Source organism: Equus caballus, chromosome 16 (genome assembly GCF_041296265.1).
Source record: "Equus caballus isolate H_3958 breed thoroughbred chromosome 16, TB-T2T, whole genome shotgun sequence".
NCBI lineage: Eukaryota > Metazoa > Chordata > Mammalia > Perissodactyla > Equidae > Equus > Equus caballus.
This window is the reverse complement of record NC_091699.1, coordinates 18,694,523-18,718,895: the sequence shown is the minus strand read 5'-3', so window position 1 is coordinate 18,718,895 and position 24,373 is coordinate 18,694,523. Positions and strand designations below refer to the sequence as shown.

Here is a 24,373-nt window from a genome sequence, read left to right as displayed (position 1 = left end):
CCTGTAAGATAGATATTATTCTTCCCATTTTACAGATGAGAAAATTGGGGCTCAGAGAGATTAAAAAGCCTTGCCTAAAGTCACATATGCCACGTTTTGAACTCTGTGCTCCTGGTTCTGAATCTGACGCCAATTCCACTGTATCTCAGCTTGTCCTCCAAAAGAAGAAAGGGAGAGAGGGAAGCCTGTCAGTGGAGAAGGCATAGCCCAGGATACTGATCAGTGGATGTGTGTTAGGAAATTATTTGGCCCAAGAGACATTATTAAGCCAAGACATGGGTGGTAACAAGGCAGAGTAATAAAATAAACCAAGAGACAGGATGCAAGGGAAGTAAGGGGTTAACAGGTTTGCAAATACCAGAGACTAAGGAGCCAAAAGGCCCAAAGTCAAGGCCACAGGTCAAGGAGTAGTTATTTTCCAACTACAAGAAACAGGTTAAGACTCCAGAAAATTAAGACCAAAAGCAAAGTGCTCTGTGCCCCTCAAACCCTAAACTGGCCAGGAGTCAAGAATGCAGGGAGTCACAGAAGTCATTGAAGGCATCAGCAGCCAAGAGCTAGACCTTAGACTACGAAAGGGTGCATTTGCCCTGTTAGTTGTTCTCATGGGAAACAGAGCTGACAAATTGGGTAGGAACATGATTGTGAGTGAGGACGCAGCTAAGTGGAAACCAGGACACAAATGGGAGAGCAGAGATTAGAGAGTCCTCGGGGTCAAAGGCGTGTCATTGTGTTCAGGGAACATCTGTTGTCTTGTCGAGCATGCCCACTTCTGATAACAAAGCCCAGCTCATCTTTTTGAGGAACAAATTCCCCCAACCTTAGTTCACAGGTTCAAGAAGGACTGACTGCCTACTGGCCAAGCCAGGATTCCATGACACAGTGAATGGCTCAGGGGTGAGTACATGATCCAAGGTAAGCCAATCAGTGTTGCTATGGGCTGAATGTTTGTGTCCCTCCCAAACCATATGTTGAAATCTTAACCCCCAAAGATGTTGGTATTAGCTAGGCGGGGCCTTGGGGACATGCTTGGTGTTCTTATAAAGGACACCCCACAGAGATCCCTCACCCTTTCCACCATGTGAGGACACAGCAGGAAGGTGCCATCTGTGAACCAGGAACCAGGCCCTCACTAGACACCACACCAAATCTGCCAGCACCATGGTCTTGGACTTTTCAGCCTCCGGAACTACGAGAAATAAATTTTTGTTGTTATAAGCTACCCAGTCGGTAGTGTTTTGTTACAGCAGCCCAAATGGACTAAGACAAACATCAACCTTGGCACTTTTCTGGAGCTATAGGAAAACAGACAACTTGGTCTCCTGGGCTTGGTAAGCCAGTGAATGAAGCTTGGAGCTGATGCTGTCCATCTGGACTGCCTCCCAGGGAAAGTGAGCCTGAGAATAAGGCCAACAGCACAGGAGGTAGGGCTACAATAGAGAGGCAGACCAGAAGAGAAAGGAACTGCATCCGCGGCTGGCCCTGTGGCCAAGTGGTTGGGTTTGCGCGTTCCACTTCGGCAGGCCGGGGTTTCACCAGTTCAGATCCTGGGCGCAGACATGGCACCACTCATCGGGCCATGCTGAAGCGGCATCGCACATGCCACAACTAGAAGGACCCACAACTAAAATATGCAACTATGTACTGGGGGAATTTGGGGAGAAAAAGCAGAAAGGAAAAAAAAAAAAAAAAAGAAGATTGGCAACAGTTGTTAGCTCAGGTGCCAATAAAAAAAAAAAAAAGAAAAGAAAAAAAAAAAAAGAAAAGGGGCTGGCCCCGTGGCCGAGTGGTTAAGTTCGCACGCTCCGCTGCAGGCGGCCCAGTGTTTCGTCGGTTCGAATCCTGGGCGCGGACATGGCACTGCTCGTCAGACCACGCTGAGGCAGCGTCCCACATGCCACAACTAGAGGAACCCACAACGAAGAATACACAACTATGTACCGGGGAGCTTTGGGGAGAAAAAGGAAAAAATAAAATCTTTAAAAAAAAAAAAAAAAAGAAAGGAAGAAACTGTATCCTAAGAACATTCTTTGAGGCCCTGGATCCACTCATGACAAATTCACCCCTTTGAATTTCTCAGTTAAGTGAACCAATAAATTCCCTTTTTTGGTTATCTGTCAGTTTCTGAAAGGATCCTTGCTAATTTAATTCACTGTGCATAAAAATTTGCACTGAATAATGAAAATATGGGCAGAAGCACTGTAGGCACAACACTGTTTTGCGGAATTACATGAGGAATAAACCCTAACCACATTTCCCCTCAGCTTTTTCTGTTAGAGATCTTATCTCTGGGTCTGGCTACCTCTCACTGACTAAAGGAAGTTGTGTTTAAGGCCCAACAAAGGGCAGAGAGGTTAGGATTCCAAAGTAGTTCTCTCCAACCAGCAAATATTTACTCTGGGCATGCTGGCTATAAGGCTCTGAGCAGTGTTAGCTCCAAATATTACCAACAAAAACACTTTCCAACACTTAATTATTCATAGTGCTATATGAGGCCCACACAAAGAACATTGCACAAACACATCTATGTCCAATATGTGCTTAACATCTGGTAGTTTTAAAATATGTCCACAAATTATTTGAGGCTCCTCCCTTTAAAAAATGGAGTTTAATTTACTGCCCCTTGAAAACGGGCCAGACTTCGTGACTCATTTCTAAGAAACAGAACGTGGTGGAATGGATACTCTGTGACTGGCTCTCTCGCTGTCTCTTTCTCGCGATTCTAGCCTTTAGAAGGAAGGCACCACATTTCGAGGATGCCAGGCCACATGGAGAGGACCCATGAGGCTGTTAGGCAACAGCCCCAGGTAGGCCCTCAGCCAACAACCAGAATCAACCACTAGACAAGTGAGTAAACAAACTTTCAGATGACTTCAGTCCCAGCCTTGAAGTCTTCCTACTGAAGGCTCCCCCAGGTATGGCGGAGCATGGACAGCCCTTCTGCTGTGCCCCGTCTGAATTCTTGATCCACAGAAATTATGAGAGATTGTAAATGATTTTACTATTTTTAGGCCACTATGTTTTGGATAGTTTGTTACACAGTGTTAGATAACTAACACAAAGTCCAAGAACAAAATAGCAAATGGTTATTAGCTTAAGTGCTAACTCTGATCAACTAATAGTCGTCTGCAGAAAGCTGCACCAGGGCTGAGCAGGAAAGAGAAGATGGAATCAAACTGGTGATATCTGCCATGAGCACAGAAATGGGAAGTGACAGTATTTGTGTCTTTTATTTGCCAACCCTGGTCTAAGACATCTGACTACAGACCCAGAAAAAAATACTCAAAGAGGGAAAGGGAGAAAAAGGCAGGTAGAGGGGGTGGCAGAAAAAGCACTCGACTTAGAAATAAGACACAAAGGTTCAAATCTCAGCCACTTAGCAGCTGTGGGAACTTAGGCAAGTTGATGAACTTCTCTGGGCCTCAGTTTCCTCATCTGCAAAATCATGGGGTCATTGTGAGGGTTAAATTAAATTAAATCATGATGCAAATGTCTGGCAGTAGGTCCTCAAGCAGTGGGAGAGTGGTGGGAGTCCTGGCTGAGCCTACGTAAACTTTGGATGTGTGGGATTGATGTGAGGTTGATTTGACTTTTAAAAACAGCAATAAGTCACAGCATTGAAGGCCTTCCTGAAGCTGTCTTTCCTCCAGTGCATTCTGTGAAAACTAGCTCTGCAGGAGGTTAACAGCACGTTCTCTGAGATATTGGTTCTGTGGGATCTTAATAGGTTTTACACAAATAAAAAGAATTTATTTACATACACTTACCAACTGACCCGGCAATCCCCTTCCTGGACATTTACCTTAGAGAGAGAAAAATTTGTGTTCACACAAGAACCTGTGCATGAATGTTTGTAGCAGCTCTATTCATAATTACAAAGACTGGAAACAACTCCAATATTCCTCAATAGGATAAACAAATTGTGGTACATCCATGTCATAGAATCCTACTCAGCAGTAACAAAGACCCAACCATTGATGCCATGCAACAGCATGGATGAGTCTCGAAGGTATTACTGAATAAAAGAAGCCAGTCTCAAAGTCTACATAGTGTATTATCCCATTTATGTGACATTCTTATAGAAAGAAATGCAAAAAAAAGAAAACTATATTGGTAGAGAACAGGTCAGTGGTGGTCAGTGGTTGCCAGGGGTTGGGCAAGTAGGGGACATGACTAGAAAGAGAAAGCACAAGGGAGTTTTGGGGTGTGAGGAAACTGTTCTGTCTCCTGATTGTGGTGGTGGTTACATGAATCTATAAATGTGTGAAATTTCATAGAACTGTACACCAAAAAAAGTTAATTTTACTGTATGATATTTTTCAAAGTAAAATTAAAGGAAGAGTTCGCTTAAGTTTGGGAAGTTTTGGATTAAAGTGAAATAGGGTGCCTTACAACAGGATTTCTTGGAGACTTTAACATGCTTTAATCACATATTTAATTTAATACATATTAGTTAATTTAATGTAACATTTATTAATCACAAATGAGCATCTGTGCTTCTCAAAGATTGGAAGAGAATATGCAGCATTTCCCTAACTTATCTGACCAAGAGCATCTCGGGAGCCTGGTGTTTCCCAGATTCACTCTGGGGAAATTCAGATCTGGTAACAGGAGTGAGCTGGTGCCTTGAAATCTGGGATCCTGGAAAGACGAAAATGGCAGGTTGTGAGGCAGGTACCACTTAACACTGCCGTCTCAGTACCGTATACGATAAGGATAAGGAGTTTACAAATAATGAAAAGGAATAGGTATTTCTGTGGTTTTTAAAATTTATTCTGTTTTGTTTTGTTTGTTTTTTGAGGAAGATTGGCCCTGAGCTAACATCTGTGCCCATCGTCCTCTATTTTATATGTGGGACGCCTGCCACAGCATGGCTTGATAAGCGGTAGTGGGTCCGCGCCTGGGATCCAAACTGATGAACCCCAGGCCACCAAAATGGAGCATGAGAACTTAACCGCTACGCCACCAGGCTGGCCTTCTAAAATTTTTCATATATATCAAACTAAAAATATACACAAATCTCTCTCTGTATCTCTCAATCTCCCTCTCTAAGACATACTTACCCATATGTGGTTATGCATTGACAAAAAGTCTAGATTCTAGATAAATTTCACCAAAAGATTGGCAGTGGTTAAATCTGGGTGGTAAGATATTGGATAAATTGAAAGATTTTTTCTCTTTTTGCTTTTCTATATTTTCCGATTTTCCTGCAAGGAATGTGAATTACTTGTAAAACAAGCAAACAAAAATAGCTAAGGATTTTAAATAAGAAAATGAAAAAGTAAAACTAGCGATGATTCATTTGAATACTTACCATGTGCCAGGAACCGTGCAAAGAACTTTCCATACATTATCCCTCCCATTTAATCCGCACAATTTCTAGGAGAGGCACAATTACTGTTCCCATTTTAAAGATGAAGAAATGCGACTTGAGCAATTTGCCCAACTAGTATGGTGTGAATTGACTTTGAAACACAACTGCAGAAGCAGACATGCTCACCTCAGCTACTCCCATAGGTACTCCACTCTGGGGACAGCTGACTCAGTTGGCAACTATTTAAGACTCAAAACCCAGATATGACCACCCTTCCCAGCCTCAAATATCCTAATAATTTTCTCCTAGATAAGCAGCCATGTGGTAGACAGGAAAACTTGGCCACAAGACTTTTGGGGCTCCTTCTTGCAAGAGGTCGATTCCCCACTCCTCAAACCTGAGCTGATCTTGAGACTTGCATTGACTGATAGAATATGGTAGAAATGATACTGTGTTAGTCCCAGAGGGCTTGCAGCTTCCACGTTCATCCTCTTGGAACCCCAAAACTGAAACCAGCAAGCAGTTAGCCATTGATGATTAAGTAGCAAGTAACTAAAGTTTTTTTCCTTTTTGCAATTACTGATTATAGCTTTTAGCTGTTCACCCGCCCACTGCTAACCATGCTGTTTAGGCAATATGCTGTCTGACTCCCACTAGGTTCCTATGGATAACATCTCCCTGGCACCTGGGTCATCATGGTAATGGGTGTTTGAACTGTTTTTCAGGAATTAGAAACCTTTGTCCACTTCAGGCTGATTGAAACCACCGACCTGTCAACTGGGCTGGTGCAGATGTCTGACAAATGACCTTTTGACGTCAAGAGACTAAAAATTCCACCCTCAGATCATGCTAACACTGCCATTTTGTGAACATGCATCCTCTGGAGAGGTATGACGTCTGACCACACTTGTGCATGTCATCAGTTACCTCACCTCTCCTCACCTCCAATCATCTATCTGCACATTTCAGACCACTTTGCCCCCTACCTCATAAATATCACTGAGTCCCCATTTTCAGGGAGGCAGATTTGAGACTCATTCTCCCATTTCCTCATGTGGCTGCCTGTGATTAAACTCCCTCTCTGCCGCAATCTCATCATCTTGGTGTTTGGCTTTCTGGGTGACAGGAAAAAATGAACCTGATTCAGTAACAAAACCGCCATGGCATGAAGAAGCCTAAAATGAAATACCACATGGAGAGAGGGACCCAGACATTCCTGCTATCCCATATGAATCCATCCCCTAGCTAACCTTCCAAATGAATGTAGCTGTATGAGTGAGCCCAGGCAAAGCCAGCAGGAAAACTACCCAGCAAACCCATAAAATAGTGAAAAATAATACACTATTGTTGGTTTAAGCCATTAAGTTGTGGGGTGATTTGTTATGCAGCAATAACTAACTGATACAACTTGAATTTTTCTCTCTCAAATCATTGAGGTGCCTGTGCTGGGTCAATGCTACAAAGAAAGACTAAATTAACACAATGTGGTAAAAGCCCTTTCGGTGAGTCTCTCTTACACTTCTTTTCCTAATACGTAGATCAAGCCCACCCTCCACGCCCAGAAAGTGATTATAGATTTCACACTCCCTTCCAAATTGACCAAAGGTTTCTTCTTCGCGAAATAGAACTATGTACAACTGAACAGATAGTGGTAAGAAAGTATGGAAGATTACACAAAAAAAGAATGTCAAAAGAACTTTTTCTACATGAAAGTAAGGATATGTTTGCACAGGAAAATGTGTGCTGAAACCACTTATTTTTTTTCCTTTGCTTTTACAGCACATTAGGTTTTCCTTCCAAGATTTATTGACTCATGAAACATATTAACTGTGGCAGGCTGAGTTTCAATTAAAGAGAGAAGGCAAGGGTCATTTACCTACAACTAAATGCTTCTTCAATGATAACAGACTCGTGAGCAAAGGAACTTGGTGCAAGGAGAATATGACAAATTGTTACTAAAGCTGTCATTTTTATTCAGACAAAAATGTCTCTAGACCAGAAAATCATATTAGCGCAAAACATGATACGGAACCCACTGTTAGCACCAGGAAATGTTTCTTGCATGCGGGTAATTCTCTATTAAAATCAGCAACCATGATGATAGGAAAAAAATACCATAGATTCTTGACTTATAACCTCTCTTGACAGGATGACTTAGCATATTTTAGTTTTACAAAATACCAGAATGTTATCACAGATTGACCAAATTTTTAAAATAAAATTCTAGTCTACATTTTAAAAGCAACACCATCAACAAAATAGTGCAGTGGTGTTTGGGGGTTTGAGGATGACAATCCTTTTCAGAAGAAAGTCTCACCGGGAAAAGAATACGGCTTGTATCTTGTGGCTCCTTCACAGCAGGTCACTTTGCATTCCTTGCTCTCTTTAAATGCTATCGACAGAACACTCTCTCAGTCTTTCCTTCCTCTCCATTTCTCGTATTTCTTGGCCCGTTCCCTTTGTTGATTTCAGTCACTTGGCCCCTTCTAATTCCTCCTTTCCCTGAACCTTCGTCCTCTCTTTTCTGCCTTCCCTGATACACAAAGAGTGTAACTGCTCCTCACATGACAGCTCTGCATTTCTCTGGCGTTAGCACAAAGAAAGAATTCTCTCTCAGACAGGGTCTGGTTACCCTGCAATTTCCCATGTCCTTCTTTGCTCAAAGATACAAGTCTCTCTCTCTCTCCAGGTATCTGATCTGTGATAAAAGAGTGAGTGTATTTGGTTCATGTTCAGATGGAGTGAAAGTAGACTTCATCATGGGCAACTTTACGCTTTCAAACATTTCCCTAGACTGGTAACGGACATAGTTTCTAGCATATAGAAGTGTATTTTGAAATCAGCAATTACTGAGTGTCTACCACCTGCCACACCTCATGCTGGGGATAGAGATCTACCTGAGGCTTAGGCTCCGCCATCAAGGAGAAAGTTATAAAGAAAAGCAAATAACAATCAAGTGTTTCATGGAAAATCTGGCAAACATCACCTGAGTATCACCAACTGGAAAGAAATGCTCAGGATACTGAGCTTCTGTTTCCTCATTTTTAAAATGGGTATGATGATATTAATAATAATACTTGTTTTGCAGGATTATTACTATAGGAGTCAAATGGGAATGTGACTGAATGTATCTTGCAACTGTGCAATTGAATCTCAATTCCTTTTGATCAGCGTTTATTCGCACCTACCCTGGGCCAGGTCCTGTGCTAGAGATTGGAGATAAAAAGGACATCTATAATCCCTGAAACAAAATCACCCAAGGACTGAGGGAGTAGAGAGACATGTAAGAAGATCTTATACGGTGTGATGGTATGCTATCATAGAGATACAGGAAACGTACCAGATCTCAGGTGAGGTGAAATTATCCAGCCAAGGGAATGGAAAGTAGGGGAAGAAGGAAAGGGATGCCATAGAGGCAGAGTAGATAATCCTAAGAGTAACTACCCTTCAGTAAGGCCCTTCTAAGTACTGGTCACTATATTAGGAACTTATGACAATATTCTCAATAAATAAAGACTAGACAGAGGGTTCCCCTTATTGGAAGCATCGTACCCTGTTAACTTACAGAGGTTGGCTTTGGTAGGAGCCAGGTCTATTGGCCTGGAGAGGCTAACGGTTGATTGCCCAGATGGAAGGGGAAAAAGCTCTGAGTAGAAGTGAACAGTGATGAGTTCTCATTCTGCTCTGTTACTGTGTGGCTCCAGGGATGTCCCTTAGCTTGCCAGTCCTCAGTTTCTTCATCTGCAAGATGGAGATTTAATACCAGCAGACCTTGCAAGACTGTTGGGATAACGCATGTGTAAAAGGCTTTCAAGTCTATTCAGTGCTCTTCAGGGTAAAGCCCAGGTTAGGAACTCACTTGCCTACAGGGGCCAGGAAGGTAACACAACTGAGTGAAGGAAGCCTCTGCCAATTGTTGTATCAGTTAGCTATTGCTGCATAACAAATCACCCCACAACTTAGTATCTTAAACTAACAACTTCACTATTTTATGGGTTCGCTGGGTAGTTTTTCTGCTGGTATTGGCTGGGCTCACTCATATGGCTACATTCATTTGGGAAGGTTGGCTGGGGGCTGGGCCCATTTGGGATAACAAGGCAGCCACTCTTTGTTGGTTAATGTTGCATGTTCCCATGTAGGAAATTGGGTTCCTTGCTGCCAACCTATCTTTCTTGAAACATTGAAAGATTAGTCTGTGTGTGTATGTGCAAACATGTGAGGGTGTAAATCCCTAATTTTTAAATATTAACTAATTTTTTTTAGAGAAAAACATTGTGTGACTCTACAAAACAGATCTACGGACAGGATTTGGGGCTTGGACCACCAATTGGTAACCTCCATGTAAAGTAATGTTTATAGCTGGACTTAACATCTGCGTCCATTCTGTTAGGTTTTCCTCAGTACCAAGGGGTAGTATCAGGCCCACCTGGGCTCTCTGCCTTAGTCCTGGACCTCTTGGTCAATTGTTCTCAAGGCGTGGTCCATGGATCAACAGTGTTAGCATCACCTGAGCATTTGTTAGAAATGCAGAATCTTGGGCCCCGCCCAGGCCTACTGATTCAGACACTCTGAGAGTGGGGCCCAGCAGTATGCGCCTTAACAATCTGATGCACACTAGAGAATCCCTGCTCTCTGCACCTAGGAAGAGAAAAGTGAGGAGGGCTATAGAGACTGCCTTGCAGAACTACAGAGATTCTCTTCCTTGAGCGCCACTAGGCAAGCCACAGCTGCCACTTTTAATAAGATGAGATTGCAACAGGCCAGATTGTGTGATACAGACCAAAAGGGCCTTGGGACAACGTGTGCCTTCTCATCAGGAAGACTTCACGCTAGTTCTCAATCCCTGCTGTGCACTGGAATCACACAGAGAACCTTACAAAATACTGATGCCAGGGTCCCACCCCAGAGATTCTGATTTAAATGGTCCGAGGTGCAGCCTGGCCTTCAGTATTTTTAAATGCTCTGCAAACAACTCTAATTTGCAACCATGGGACTTCACTTGGTCCTTGAAAGAGGGTGAAAGAAACTGCTAACTATAGATGTCTCTGGGGAGGAGTCTCACTTTTTTATCTACCACTTTACAATGGGAACTTCCTCCAGATCTTCCTTCCTTGAATTTCCAGCAGATTAGCATTCCAGTCACTTCCCACAGAACACAGTGCTCAGGAATGAATGCAATTCAATGCCTTTCAGGACTTGTCTCTAGAAAGTTTATTTTCTGGAAAAAATAATATATATATATTAGAAAGAAAGGAAGAGAGGGAGGAGAGAGAGAAAGAGAGATGGGTAGAAGGTGAACACATAGGGAAAGGGAGGGTCATAGTCTAAGCACAAGAAACAGTTTGGACAAAAGTTGGAGGTGACTTTTGCAAGGGGTGTTTAGAAATAATAAGAAGACCAGCTTACCTGGGGCAGAAGTTATGGGCTGGGAAATGGAAGGAGATTAACTCAAACAGGTGGGAAAGGAGTCTAACCTTAAACAGTCTTGCAGAAGATGGGAGCATTTTAGTCAAGATTCTCCAGAGAAAAAGAACCAATAGGATGGCTATATCCATATCCATCCACAATATTATATATTGTACCCATATATATATAAAGAGAGAGAGAGAGATCTTATAAAGAATTGGCTCACGCGATTTGGAGGCAGAGTGGGAAAGCTGGAGACCCAGGAGAGCGGTAGCATAGTTCTAGTCCAAAGGCCAGCAGGCTCAAGACCTAGGAAGAGCCGATGTTTCAGTTTGAGTCTGAAGACGGGAAAAGTTGATGTCACAGTTTGAGGCCATCAAGCAGGAGAAATTCTCTTACTCGCAGGCGGATGTGTCTTTTTGTTCTACTCAGGCCTTCAACTGATTGAATGAGGCCCACCCACATTAGGGAGAGCAATCTGCTTACTCAGTCTACCAATTTAAGTGTTAATCTCATCCAAAAACACTCTGACAGACACATCCAAAATAATGTTTGACTAAATATCTGGGCACCCCACTGCCCAGTCAAGTTGACACATAAAATAACCATCACAGAGAGCACGGACTTGAATCTGTGGACCAGTGTTTCCAAAATGTGGTTCATGAAGACCTAGACCAATGAAATACTCCACTGAAAAAGGTTCTGTGAAAATATCACTCTTAGAAAATGCTGCATACTAAGGCATATCTATCAAGCTTCGAATCCTCCCGCAGGAAAGAAATGGCTCATAACTTTGTCAACCTAGCATTTCCCTAGGGTTTGATCACAGAACCTGTTTTTTACTTGACGCCTATTAATTTCTCATGGAACTAACATACTAACATAACACACTTTGGGAAAAGCTACTCCAAGCCATGGGAAGATAATATAGATTTGGAACCTGGAAAAGAACATGAAAAGAGGATTAGTAAGACAAATTTGGCATAGCGCTCAGAGATATTAAAGGAAGGAGAGCCTGGAAGCAGAGACACCAGTGAGGAGGTGACTTCAGCAATCAAGGTCTGAGGTGATAGAGGCATGTACGCAGGTGGGAATGATGGAGGTGAGGAGGAGAAACAAAATAAGACATTTAATGGAAAAGTGCTTGCATATATGGATTATGAATAGAAAAGAGTTGTAGAAAACTCTAAAGTTTAGAGCTTGGTAAGTGAAAGTATAAATAGCCACTGATGAAAAAATTGTAAGGAAAGACTGGTTCAAGGGCAAAAACACAATACGTTCAGTTTTCAACATGTCGAGTTTGGAGTCTTGGTAGACAGAGGGCTGTAAGAAATATCTAGAGGTTTTGAGAATTATGAGACTTGTGTGAGAGTTATCAAAATCATAGATCAGTTTGGGAACCACCAGCATAGTTGGAAACTAAGCCACAAGGGTACCTTCTTACCCACATCTCCATTTCCCTCTGCCAGGCCAACCCCTTCTCTTTGAAAAGGGTTTCCTTTCTTTTTTTTTTTAAGATTGGCCCTGAGCTAACATCTGTTGCCAATCTTTCTTTTCTCCTTCTTCTCCACAAAGCCTCCTAGTACATAGTTGTATATTCTAGTTGTGGGTCCTTCTAGTTCTGCTATGTGGGACACTGCCACAGCATGGCTTGATGAGCAGCGCTACGTCTACGCTCAGGACGTGACCCAGCAAAACCCTGGGCAGCCCAAGCGGAGCTCGCGAACTTAACCACTTGGCCACAGGGCCAGCCCCATGGGCTTCCTTTTGAGGGGCATGCTTCCTAAGCCAGCTTCAGGTCCTCCTAAGAAGCCTCACAAAGGAGCACTGAATTATATCCATGCCTGAGGATGGCTCCGGGCTCCAGGGTAGTAACCAGGCACCATCAGCAGTTAGTTTAAGGAAATAAGTCCTGGAGGAAGCTCTTTAGATGTGCAAGGAGGATTAAGTTTGGAATTTCACCACATTTATAGAGCACAAGTCAACTGTTGATAGAAACATTATGCCCTCCTTGTCACTTGCCAAAGATATGCTCTACTATAGAACCTCTCATTATTATGAAATCCCAAAGCCCAAGCCACCCAGATACCAGGAGGCTTTAAACAAATTTCATAAGCTAAAAAACATGCTTACAATCTTCTGGCTGCCTGTACTTACGAAAATATGTTTGAGCATCGTCAACCAATTCAGTAAATACTTACAGAGTGCCTACTGTGCACTTGGCCCCAAAATGACCCATGGACTTTTTCCTTGTCATTCACACTAGACCTCTGAAGTCACACAGTCCCATATTTGAATGCCAGTTGTAACCTCTGCTGGCTGTATGATTCTGAGCAAGTTACTGATCTGCTCAGGGCCTTGGTTTTTTTATCTACAAAAATCGGATAAAGATACCTCATTCATTTATTTACGCATTCATGTGTAGATTCATTCATTCAACAAATACTTTTGAGCTCCTACCATGTAGCTTTGCCTATACCAAGTGCTGGGTACTCCCACAAGTGGTAAAAGAAATAGGTGTAGGAGAGGAAAAGGTTTTTCTTCGATCCTCTTTGGGTGCCTGGCTGGGTCTGAAAACTGAACTGACAAAGGCAGATTAACAGGAGAAAAGCATACGAATTTATTTAACGTAAGTTTCATGTGACCCAGGAACCTTCCTAAGGAAATGAAGACCCAAAGAAACAGTGAGCCCTGGGTATGTTTATGCCAGGCTTGATGGAGACTGGACAGCTGTGGAGGAATAGGATAGGGTAGGAGTATGAGGCCTTACTTAGCAAGGCCTGTTTGTTAGGATTCTTCTCAGCATCCTTTTGTCTCCAGATATAATGATGCTCCTTCCCTCCAGGCACAGGGAAGGTCTTACGACCTCTTCCATGAAGGCTTTATGACTTGTTTCAGGACAGATGGGCAGAGAGAAGGCCAGACTGACCTTCTTGCTTCTGCCATGTTCCCAAACTCCTTCAGCTTACAATACTTAATATGCCAAGTTGCCATATTTTGGGGTAATGTGTCCTGAACCCCCCCATCAGGGACCATCACAGGACAGTTCCTGTAGCTTTGGAGTTCAAATCTTACTGGGTTGTTAGGAAAATCAAATGAGACGATATGTGCAAATTGCAAGATAGAAGTCACTCTGTAAATGCTAGTTTCCTTCTGAAGCATACCAGGATGCGTCATCCAAAATATGTCTCTTTGGCATGTGAATTATTTTGAGCTAAAGGCAACTGAGAACCAGCAGCGGCAGAAAAAACTCTTTGCCTCCCCCAACTGCCTAAAAATGAATATAAATTTCCCTTTTTGTAAAGGAAATTTATACTTATAAAAGAAATTTCTGTTTGTAAAGGTGTCTCTGTACCAGGAAGAGACAAGTTTTTTTATCACCTGCGAGACTCTTAACTGAATAACAAGACAACCCACCTTTACCACGTATCTCCCCCCCTCGCCTTCCCAAAACTTGCCTCCCCCACGCAGAAGCCCAAAGCCCCTTTTCCTTTGTCTAGCCTAAGATAGTATACAAGCCTCAGCCATCTGGCCACCTGCTTGAGTCTCATTTCTTTGTGAAACTCCCACGTGTACCTATGTAATTAAAACTGGTTTTTTCTCTTGCTAATCTATTACCAGTTTGATTCATGGGTCCAGCCGGTGAACCCTGGAGAGTAGAGGAAAAAAGTTTTTCCTCCCCTACACATCTTTCCTATAGACCATGGGACACAAACTCAAGTGCCTATGGTGGCCAACAGAAATGCGTGCAGCAGCGGGGACTGTGGCAATGTGGAGAGCTCGTGCCCCAACTAAAGGGCAGTGACCCACTCAGCATCAGCCTGTCGTTTTCAGGAGGGGAGGCAGGTCCAGTGTTCCAGATCTTCCAGTTTTAAAAAGAAGCAGGAAACCTGGATGTGAAATATCCCTGTTGTTAAATGTTGGCAACTTATTCCAAATTCTAGGTAGACCAAATAAAATACATATAACCCAGGCACGGCCCGTTTGCAATTTCCGGTACAGACTAACCCCGAGCAGGCAGGGCACTCAGATAACTCCTGATTTTAAGTGTCCTCTGAGGCATTCTGCGGGAAGACTAAGGCACCCTCCAGTAAAATCCTTATTTCACTTCAGCTGAGTCTCAATCAATCAGCATAACTCTCTTCACGCTCCAACGAAACAGCAACCTGGTGTGACAGGATCATTATCATCAGAGGAAAGGACAGTCTCACCATGGGTCATCAGCTTGCATTATATAAATGAATCTAAGGGCTGGATAGAAGGAAACAATGAAAATGCACTCAACAGGGCAGTGAGGCACAAGCAGTCCAGGAACCGAATTGTGCTGATCGGACTTAAAGGGCCAATCACAAATACGCTAGGAACATTCAGTCAGCGCTTTCAGGTGATATTTTCCCAGTGTGATATTGCTTTCATGCTTCCTTTGTCTCTGACTCATTCTTTCCAGTTCAAACTATCTTGTTTATAGAGTTAATATCTGGCACTATTCCTCTAAAGAGCTCACAATTTCCCTCTGTCTTCTCTTCTCCCTCCTGCTTCAGAGCAGGGCAGATGGAAAACCAAATAATAAACAATGACACATGTAAAAAGATATGGATATTTATAATGCTTCAGTTTGGGGCCCCAAATGAAGCTGGCGTAACAGACACAAACTTGGAGCTGCCTCATCCCTTCTAGAAGAGTCTAAGCACTGCTGACTCTGACATACACCTTGCTTTATAAAACTCAGTAATTATAATTCTGTACTAGAGACTCATATTTCCCCCCTTAACGTGTTTCTTTTATTCTGCCACTTAAGGGTAACTGGGCATTCCCTGAGTCAGAGATGACCCTGATAGACCTGAGTCATCTAGAAGTCCACCATATGCTCTGGGAAGACCAACATCCAATAGTCTTACCTTTTGGGAAGGTTTGGGGACGATGAAACTGGTACCAAGCCACATTCCGTGATGTGCGTGGGACACAAGAGCCCCATGGAGGAGATGTTGAACACAGCCCACACTTGTGATATACTACAGTCCTGTATGATGGACAGGGAGTTCCTTAAAAAAGGTCAGAATGTTAGATGAGACAATAGCGCCACTAAGAGAAAATCACCATGAATGAAGGAGTCTGGCAGGGTGGATGTCTTAGTCAGCGCAGGCTGCCATAACAAAATATCATAGCTAAAATAAATATTTTGATTAAGTTTTGTGAGAATGAAAATGACTTTCATGGGAACCTGAGTTTCGTGGTACCCTATGTGTTTGGTGGCAAATAGCCTCTAAATTGCCAAACATAGTGGGAACTTTTCAGCACTTATATTACTTGACCTCTCTGGCATCTGATATTGTTGACAATTCCTCCCTTGAAATTCTCTCCTCCCTTAACTTGCTTTTCCCTCTGAACCCCTCTGGCCACTTTTGGTATGCCATGGCCGAGCCTAGTGCAGGTGCAGAGGCAGGAAGAAGAGAGAACACACGAGGATGTGCCTACGGCATGGCAAGCAATTGCCTTCAGAGGTAGCACCTAAACCCTTGAGGGCTGCCAGCCCTCTTCCCCAGCATGAAGAGCAGTGAGCGGCAGATCAGACTTGAGAGGGACTGTGCCAACCCTGAACTTAGGTCACGACTCCGTGGGGAGCAGACGAAACTCCAGTCTACTCCTCACTTACATTCTCATTTCCTGTGTCTGTTGCAATGCTTGCTTGCAGATTTGGTAGTAAGCTTAGATGAAAGCAACCTTAAACTTGCCCAACTGGTCATTCTCGCCAGGCTTTGAACCTGGATTAGCCCATTATGGGCTGGCCCAGCTCACCACTCCTCAATATTCTCAGTGACCTACTTCCTCATCCTGTCTTGAATTACTGCTGTTCCTCAGGTTTTCTGCTCAGCCCTTTTCTCACTGTACACTCTCCAGGCAACACCCAGTTTTAAGAATCACTCATATACTGATGATCTCTAGTTCTGTCTCTACTGACCAGATCTGAGCTTCAGACTCATGTCCCACAACTTGGTACACCTCCCACAAACCCCTCAAACTCCAAGTGTCCAAAATTGAACTGGTTCTCTCACTCCACAATCCGATCCTCCTCTTATATTCTCTTTCTTGGTCAGCTGGACCTCCATTAACTTAGCTAAACAAGCTAAAAAACCAAAGCCTTATCATCAGAGTTGGCTCTGAGTTTATTTAAATGCATTATTTGAAGGTACAATAAGGATATGGATGAATCATGCTGGCTCTTTTAAAAGATCAGTTTTATTATTGACTTGAATGTGTGGTGTGTGTTTATAATTCTCATAGAACTACTGAATATGTCTTCAATCAGCTTTTCCTTCTCTAGCCACACTGCCATATCCTTGGTTCTTTCTTGCATTGTCTTTTCCCTAAACCATTGCAGTAACCTCCCATCCAATCTCCTTTATTCATATTCTTCTAACCACTGCTGCCAAAGTGATCTTTTTCGTTTCAAGTATATTTAAATCTCTTTTCTTATTATAGAAGTAATACATGTTTATTGTAGACATTTGAGAAAAGTCTGTAATAGTACAAAAAGATAATCACTATTAACATTGTATTATATATACTTCCAGCCATTTTCTATGAATAGACATACATCTTTGGATGAAAATGATTATATTATACATACTTTATATGCCCTACATTTTAAAATTAGTGCTGTGAACAATTTCCTAATAGAAAAAGTATTTTAAAATATGCTATAATAAACATCTTTGTACATGCATCTTTGTTCATATTCACAATTATTTCTTTAGGAGTGGAATTGCCGGGTCACTAAGGATGCATATTTTTAAGACTTTGAACCTGTTAACCAAATACTCCCCAGAAAGGTTTTATTCATTTATTATACTTCCGCCAGTAGAGTGATCATTTTAATGTAGAAATCAGATTGTTACTCAAAGCCTTGGAAGAAAGTTACAAGGTTCAAGAACACAAGACCAGAGAAGGCTCAGAAGTCAGTCATTTAGGCCAGCACGTTTCCAAGTATAGCTGTGACCGCTAGCGTCTTCCTGTTGAACCACAAAGAGATCAAAATATGCAAGTTCTTTCTTCAACTCTTAGAGCAAATGCCATGCAAGGCCAGGGACTTTCATTTTTACATATGACAAGCTACTTCATAGCTTCCTTCGTTAATTATTAAGAGTGATTAAAATTTTATATTCACCAAAAAAAGTGCAGTACTGCCAATTACTGAAAATTTTGGCTGTCACTGAAGGCTTGGTGCACATTTTCTGCTGCACATGTGACAACGTAGACTGTTGGAATTTCTACAATTTTCAAGAAGAATGCTTGTTCGGGGGGAAGGTGGAAGGACTTCATAATGTCTTGAGTTTCAAATACAGTCCTTCTTGTATGTGTTATTTCACATGTCAAATATTGTTGTTTTTCTGTTTTGGATCATTTTGTTGATGCATAAACATTATGATGTTGCCGTTTTGAGTTCCTATTTTGTTCCTCTCTAATTCTTTGTTATCATCAAATTCTTTTCACACGAGAAATGGAACGGATGGGTTAGGTGTATTGTGGGGTCTTTTGTGCCAATAAATTAGCAGGTTTGAGAATCAATGGTCTGAATGCCTCAAAATCTCCCTACCCTGAGTCTAGGTTGGTTTATTAAGTTGGTTGACTAGTAAAGAAGGTTGGTAGATTATTGCCTATAAGATGATCATGAGTTTGAAAGAAGGAAAGAAAAACAGAGTGGCTGAAAGCAATTTTGAGGAAAGGTGACAGGAGGTTCACAGACTCGCCCTTTCTCCTCCCAACTCTCAGTTTTTAAAACACTGGTCTTATGTGACAGAAGAATATATGCAGGAATATATGTTCTAAGAATGTATAACAGGACTCTATCAAACATTAGCAGGGCTAAGAGGTCGGAGCTTCCTATTAGCTTAATCAAAACATAAACAAGGCTGTGCTGAGAACTGCATCAATACTGTTTTGTCCTTAGCCCAAGCAACCCTGCCACCGGCCTGCAGATTCATGAAACGCCTGATTTGAATCTGAAAGACTAGCAGGAAGGAGGAGAGAGATCTTCCCACATACGTGACCATTTGAGGAAATGAAGACATCTGTATAATTGGTTCTGTTGATAGGTCCAAAGCCTCTTATTTTCCCATCTAGCCCTGGGAAGTCGTGTTTTTAAAATGTAGGGGATTTACCTCGACAAACAGCTTATGAGAGGATATGGGAATCTGATTTCCACCAGTCCAGCTTGATTTCAAACGGGATTCTGTAATGTTATCAGCCTGAGAAAGAACTGGTCCAATGTGTGGTAGTACATTTCCATTCCCTTGTGGAGAGAAAGGGGAAGAGAAAATTGGTTAAATCAGTTCTACTTGATTCTGCTCACATTTCTTCTGCCAGAAGTAGTGCGGTTTCTCACCAACAGGCACCAGAAACATCCCCACGCTCAGAGACAGTCACGGACAGGTATTTGTTAGGCTATAACTTAATGAGCTTGCTAGTTTTCACCATCTAGGCCTCTGGTTAAAATATTCAGCAGCACTAGAATTGGGCTTACCTCAATAGCAAAATTTTATGCACAGTTCTAGGTCAGCTATGAATCACAAATAGTTATATTTCAACCAAGACAAAGTTCCAAAACCTTTTTCCTGCACAACCTCCAAGGTAAGGTGGAATAACACCTATGAGGGTCCCTGGCAGGCCACAAATAAGGGTAAGAGAGAAGATGCAATGACAGAAAAAGAAAAAAATGAAGAAAGGGACAAAGCCTGTAAAAGAAAAGGGAGAAAGACTAAAAGTAATAGAACATTTTAAAAGATAAATGTGAGTGATCTCACTTATTACAGTACTGACTTGTCATGGGTTATATTGATTGAGCATCATCTACTCTAAGCCAGACACTGTTGTAAGTGCTTTCACATGCATTATTTAATTCACTCAACACACATCCACTGCACATCTTCTGTGTGCCAGGCACTGTTCTAAGCAAAGAATATTCTGTAGAGAACAAAACAGATGAAACATCTCGTCCTTCTTGGAGCTTACATTTCAGCAGGGAACATCTTATTTAATCATATCAATAAGGAAAAGAGGTAAGAAAAGCATGGTGAGAAGGGAAAGGATATGTATGGACAGAAGAAGAGAGAATTTAAGAAAGGAGACATAAAGGAGACAAAAGCTAGAGTAATGTGTCATTCTTGGGGCTCTGAGATGCTAGATTAAAAGGAGAAGTCTCTGTTCCTGCCTCAAATCCTGCAACATAAAGGCTTTGGGAGGTCCTATCACAACCAATTTAGTGAAAAGTCTGAATTGTTTTAAGAAATATGCCTTTATATTATTTCAAATGTATATGGCAATTTGAAATGCTAGCGAAGTTTTTCTGAGTACATACCCAGCAATATTCTGTTTCTATAAAAAGACAAGATATATTTGTAATAAGCAGTGTTCATCTGCACACATAACCCTCATTTCTCCCAGTCTTTCCCAGTGAAAGGGGAAAAACAATCAATGACCTAAGAAAAGACGAACTAGATATTTGGCTGAATTCCTTACCAGCACCAAGTATAATACAAGTAGATACCATTTATTAAGGACTTTCTATTTGCTGCGTAACAAACCATCCCCAAACTTAGTAGTTTAACAATGATTTATTCTTTTTTATGACTCCCTGGGTTGGCAGGTCAGTTCTGGTCTTGTTAGGCTCGCTCATGTGGCTGCATTCAGATGGTGGGTTCAGCTGGGACACTGGCTCCTTGGTGCCTCTTTCTCCGGGTGGTCTCCTACCATATAAGAGTCTAGGCTGGGCTTCCTTACAGTGGCACAATAGTCCAAGAAAAGAAAAACGGGAGCTGCCATGCCTCTTAAAACCTAGGCTTTGAACTGGCCAACGATGCATCTGCCAAATTACCGGATTGTCAAAGCAAATCATAAGCCCAGCCCAGATTCTAGGGGATGGGAAATGGATTCCACCTCTTGTTAGGAGGAGTAGTGGTACTTACAACAATGAGAAGAATTGTTGGCAACCATCTTTGTAAGTAATGTGCCTCATTTGCCACCTGCCAGAAACTGCACATTGTCTCAAAGAATCTTCACAGCAACTTATGAAATAGTCACCCTTTTATGCCTGTTTTATAATTAAGGAAAAGTAGTTCCTGAAAGGTTAAATATCCTCCTATGAGTAGGTGGCAGACCTAGGCCCAGATCTTAACCATCTTAGAGTTCCAATTCACAACGGTCCTTCAATATGAGGGAAATAGAGTTAGAGCATTTGCATCCCATGGTTCCTCTCCCTGAGGGAAGCAGGAAAGCATAGTAGTGAAGAGCTCGCACTCTGGGGTCAAACGCCTTGGTTCGAATCTTGGCTCTGACTTTCATTACTGTGTGACTTTGGGCTAGTTAGCTTCAAGTTCATCATCCATAGAACAGGGCTGATAACAGTATTCACCCACAGGACTATTATGAGGAAATGCATGTAAAGCACTGCCTGGATAGAGCATGCGCTCCACAAATGCCAATCACTTTTGTTGTGCCCTGAGTGTCTTGATTCAGTTTACCATGAATCAAGCAGTACTGCAGTCCATGGCCTTCAGGGCTGTTGCCAACCAACGATCCTGTGTCTACATGACTTGATCATCACTGTCCCTGCTAGCCTTGCTTCTGATTCTGCTTTGCCTCTGGACCCATGCTGCCGCTGCAGTGACCGCTCTTGATGGTCCTGCCCTGCTGTGGTCCCTCTCTGCTCCTTTGCTGCACTTTCTGGTTCCTTCTGGGGTTGCCACTTCATGCTAGAGATGTGGCGGCTGTCCATGTTAACCTACAACAGTCTCCCTTTGTTGGTGCTCTTTTAATTCTTCTCATCACGCAAAGGGGGAACAGCTCTCAGAGGCTAACCCTATTAATACCTTGTTTTGTCTTTGATTATATGCAAAAGGCTCACTAACATCCCTTTCTAACATTACAGGAGGAGGGAACGGAAATTTCACCAGTTCAGGATACTGGCTGGATATTTCCTGTACTAACTCAGTTCCTCTGCTGTTGTCTGCGCTTTGAAACAACTGCAGTGTTTCAGAATGAGTAACCACTAGGTGGCAGGGGTGTTTCGCTCCCCAGCTCATTATCTTCTTTCCCCTTGTAATCTCAATTACAGCCAAGACACAGTTCCTTTCAAAACGAATGAGTTGCTTTTAAGTCAACTTACTTATCCATTTGAAGTTGAAGGTGAACAACAAATTTCATGTACATTCTCTCGAAAATTCACTGTGATGTCACTAATTCCATCGGAAAGCTCTCACAGGAGTTAAATTACTAAAGCAGTTTTATAGCCTTCGGCCTGAAAGGGCATGAGAAAAGCAAATAAACCTCACCTTGTTTAGGGCATGGCCAAAGCTGATTGTTTTCCTTTCTAGCTGTTAACAGCCGACAGGCCAAAGGTCCACTGGGTTAAGAGTTCATGGGACTGTCATTTCATTAAATAGGATTGTAGATACATCTCTCATTTCCCAGTGAGATCCCGAAAGGTTTTCTTGGGGAGATAGAATTTCAAGAGCTTCTTGAGTGAGAAGCAGGTGTAGGGGCATCCTTCTTTCAATAACATCCCCACAGGAATCCAACTTGCCAAGTGGAACTCTCATTTAACAAAATAGTTTGGGAGGTACAAAGGGAGGAGAGGTAGAGGAAAGGCCAGGAGTGCTGATAAAACCCTCAAACTATATTTGAAACAAACTATATTGGATTGTAACTTTAATGAGAGGAGAAGAAAGGGGGAAACAGAATGGTAGGGATGTTAGGTTAAATCTCAAGTACCACAACAGAGTCTGTAGATAATGCCTAAAACTGAAAAAGCAAGAAAAAGCACTCTAAGCATGTTATTTAGAGACAGGGAGGAAGTCACCATGTGAAGTAAAGGCAGAAGTGGTCACCAGTCCTCGCCTGCAGAGAAGAGCGGAGGACGGGGTAGGGCTGGGGAGTGGGTGTACTGTTCCACTTTCTAACCACGACTTTGTTTTACCCTTAAGAATAGATAAAGACAGACAGCTCTTAGGGTAAAATAGATATCTGGGTTCATGGGAACAGTGACCACTGAATTCCTAACTGTGTCACCGTATCTGATAGGAATTATCAAATTCAATCATTTGCTTATTTACTTAGGGGTCACTTTAGTTTACTATTTACTACTGCCAGTCAGAAAGAAATGAGAGGCTTCAATTTCCACACGTATGTGTTACTTATCCAAAAATGGCATTTTTGAGCAAGGATCCACTTTAATCAATATTTTCACAGATCATCAGGGTTTTTCTAATATAACTAAAATACTATGACTCTTTGCAATAAACCAGAACTAGAACTCTAAAGAGCAAATGTGTCCATTTTCACTTCCTTTGTAGCACTTTAGCCCAAGTTCTTGAGCAGGCCTCCCGCAGCAGAATATCGGCACTCTAGATCAGCAAATCTGCCAGGTCTGGCCCTCAAACTTCCTGTCCTTCACCTTCTTTTCAAACCCACACCCAATCCATCCGCAATGATAGGTCACCCTTCAGAACACACCAGAATTTGACACTTCTCACCATACCAACTCCTAATATGCTAGTTTGAGCGAACATCATCTCTCACTTGGACGACTGAAATAGCCTGGTAGCTGCTGCCATCCCTGTCCCCTACCATTCTCCACACAGCAGCCACAGTGATCGTTTTCTTTAAAAGGAAGTCATGGTGATAACTTATAAAACATTGGCCTATATGATGTACCCACCCCATCTCCTCTTCTCTCTCTTCCCCTCATTCACTCCTCCTCAGCCACACTGGCATCCTGGCTCTTCCTAGACCCTGTCGAGCATGTTCCTGCCCTCTGCCTGGAATGCTCTTCTCCCAGATATCCAAATAGTTGGCTCTCTCATTTCCTTCAGACTGTGCTTTGTCACCTTATCAATGAGGCCTTTCCTGACTATCTGATATAAAACAGGCATTCCTCTCCATCTCTCCAGCACTCTCCATCCCCCCACCTTGCTTAGTTTTTATCCATCATACTTATCATCACAGGAACGTTATGTATACATCTTCTGTATTTTCTGTCTTTCCCATTAGAATATAAGCTCTAGAATAGGAGGTCAGAGAATTAGGGACTTTTTTTTTCACTGCTGTATCCTCAGTGCCTAAAAGAGTGTCTGACATGTAATGGATGATCAATAAATTCTGTTAAATAACAGAACTTAATATGATACTACGAGCAGATAAGATGTCTTAGAATAATGTTCCCCAAGTGTGAGACTTATTTATAGAGATGATTTTAGATAGTATAAAGGTATGCATTAAATAATACACAGTCAGGTGGAGAAAATCTTTTCAATGTTTTAATCCCCCTCATTATGTCAAGAAGGTCTAGTGCTAGTTTGTCACTAATACTTGATAATTTATCCCTTTAAAGTATAGAGAATGGGCCTTACATTTAGAACCTACTAAGAGCCTTTTGTAGGGAACAGTATCTGGCCAGAATTTAATAATCTTGTTTGGTTTTCATTCTATTTATTTCTAAGGGAACCATCTATTTCAATTATGTGCCTGGCAACATGTTAATCTCATTTGAATCTTGCAACAACTCTTAAGAGAGAAGTATCATTTTGCATGTGAAGAAACTGCAGTAAGTTTCCCATGAGACCAAAGTTTCTTTTGAGATAAAAATTCATATAACATAAA

The 24,373-nt window shown here is 42.1% G+C and overlaps 1 long non-coding RNA gene across 3 annotated transcripts in view; it reads right to left on the bottom strand.

Annotated features, from left to right (window-relative positions):
- LOC111768296 (uncharacterized) overlaps positions 1 to 24,373 on the bottom strand; it is a 76,888-nt gene that overhangs the window by 18,075 nt on the left and 34,440 nt on the right. The window contains exons 2-4 of one of the 3 annotated variants that reach the window (XR_011427196.1): positions 18,880 to 19,010; positions 15,619 to 15,762; positions 3,768 to 3,802 (exon numbers count right to left, since the gene is read on the bottom strand). This is a non-coding gene — a long non-coding RNA (uncharacterized lncRNA). The remainder of the gene's footprint in view (positions 1 to 3,767; positions 3,803 to 15,618; positions 15,763 to 18,879; positions 19,011 to 24,373) is intronic. The other 2 variants (XR_002800512.2, XR_011427197.1) reach the window with 2 other exon arrangements.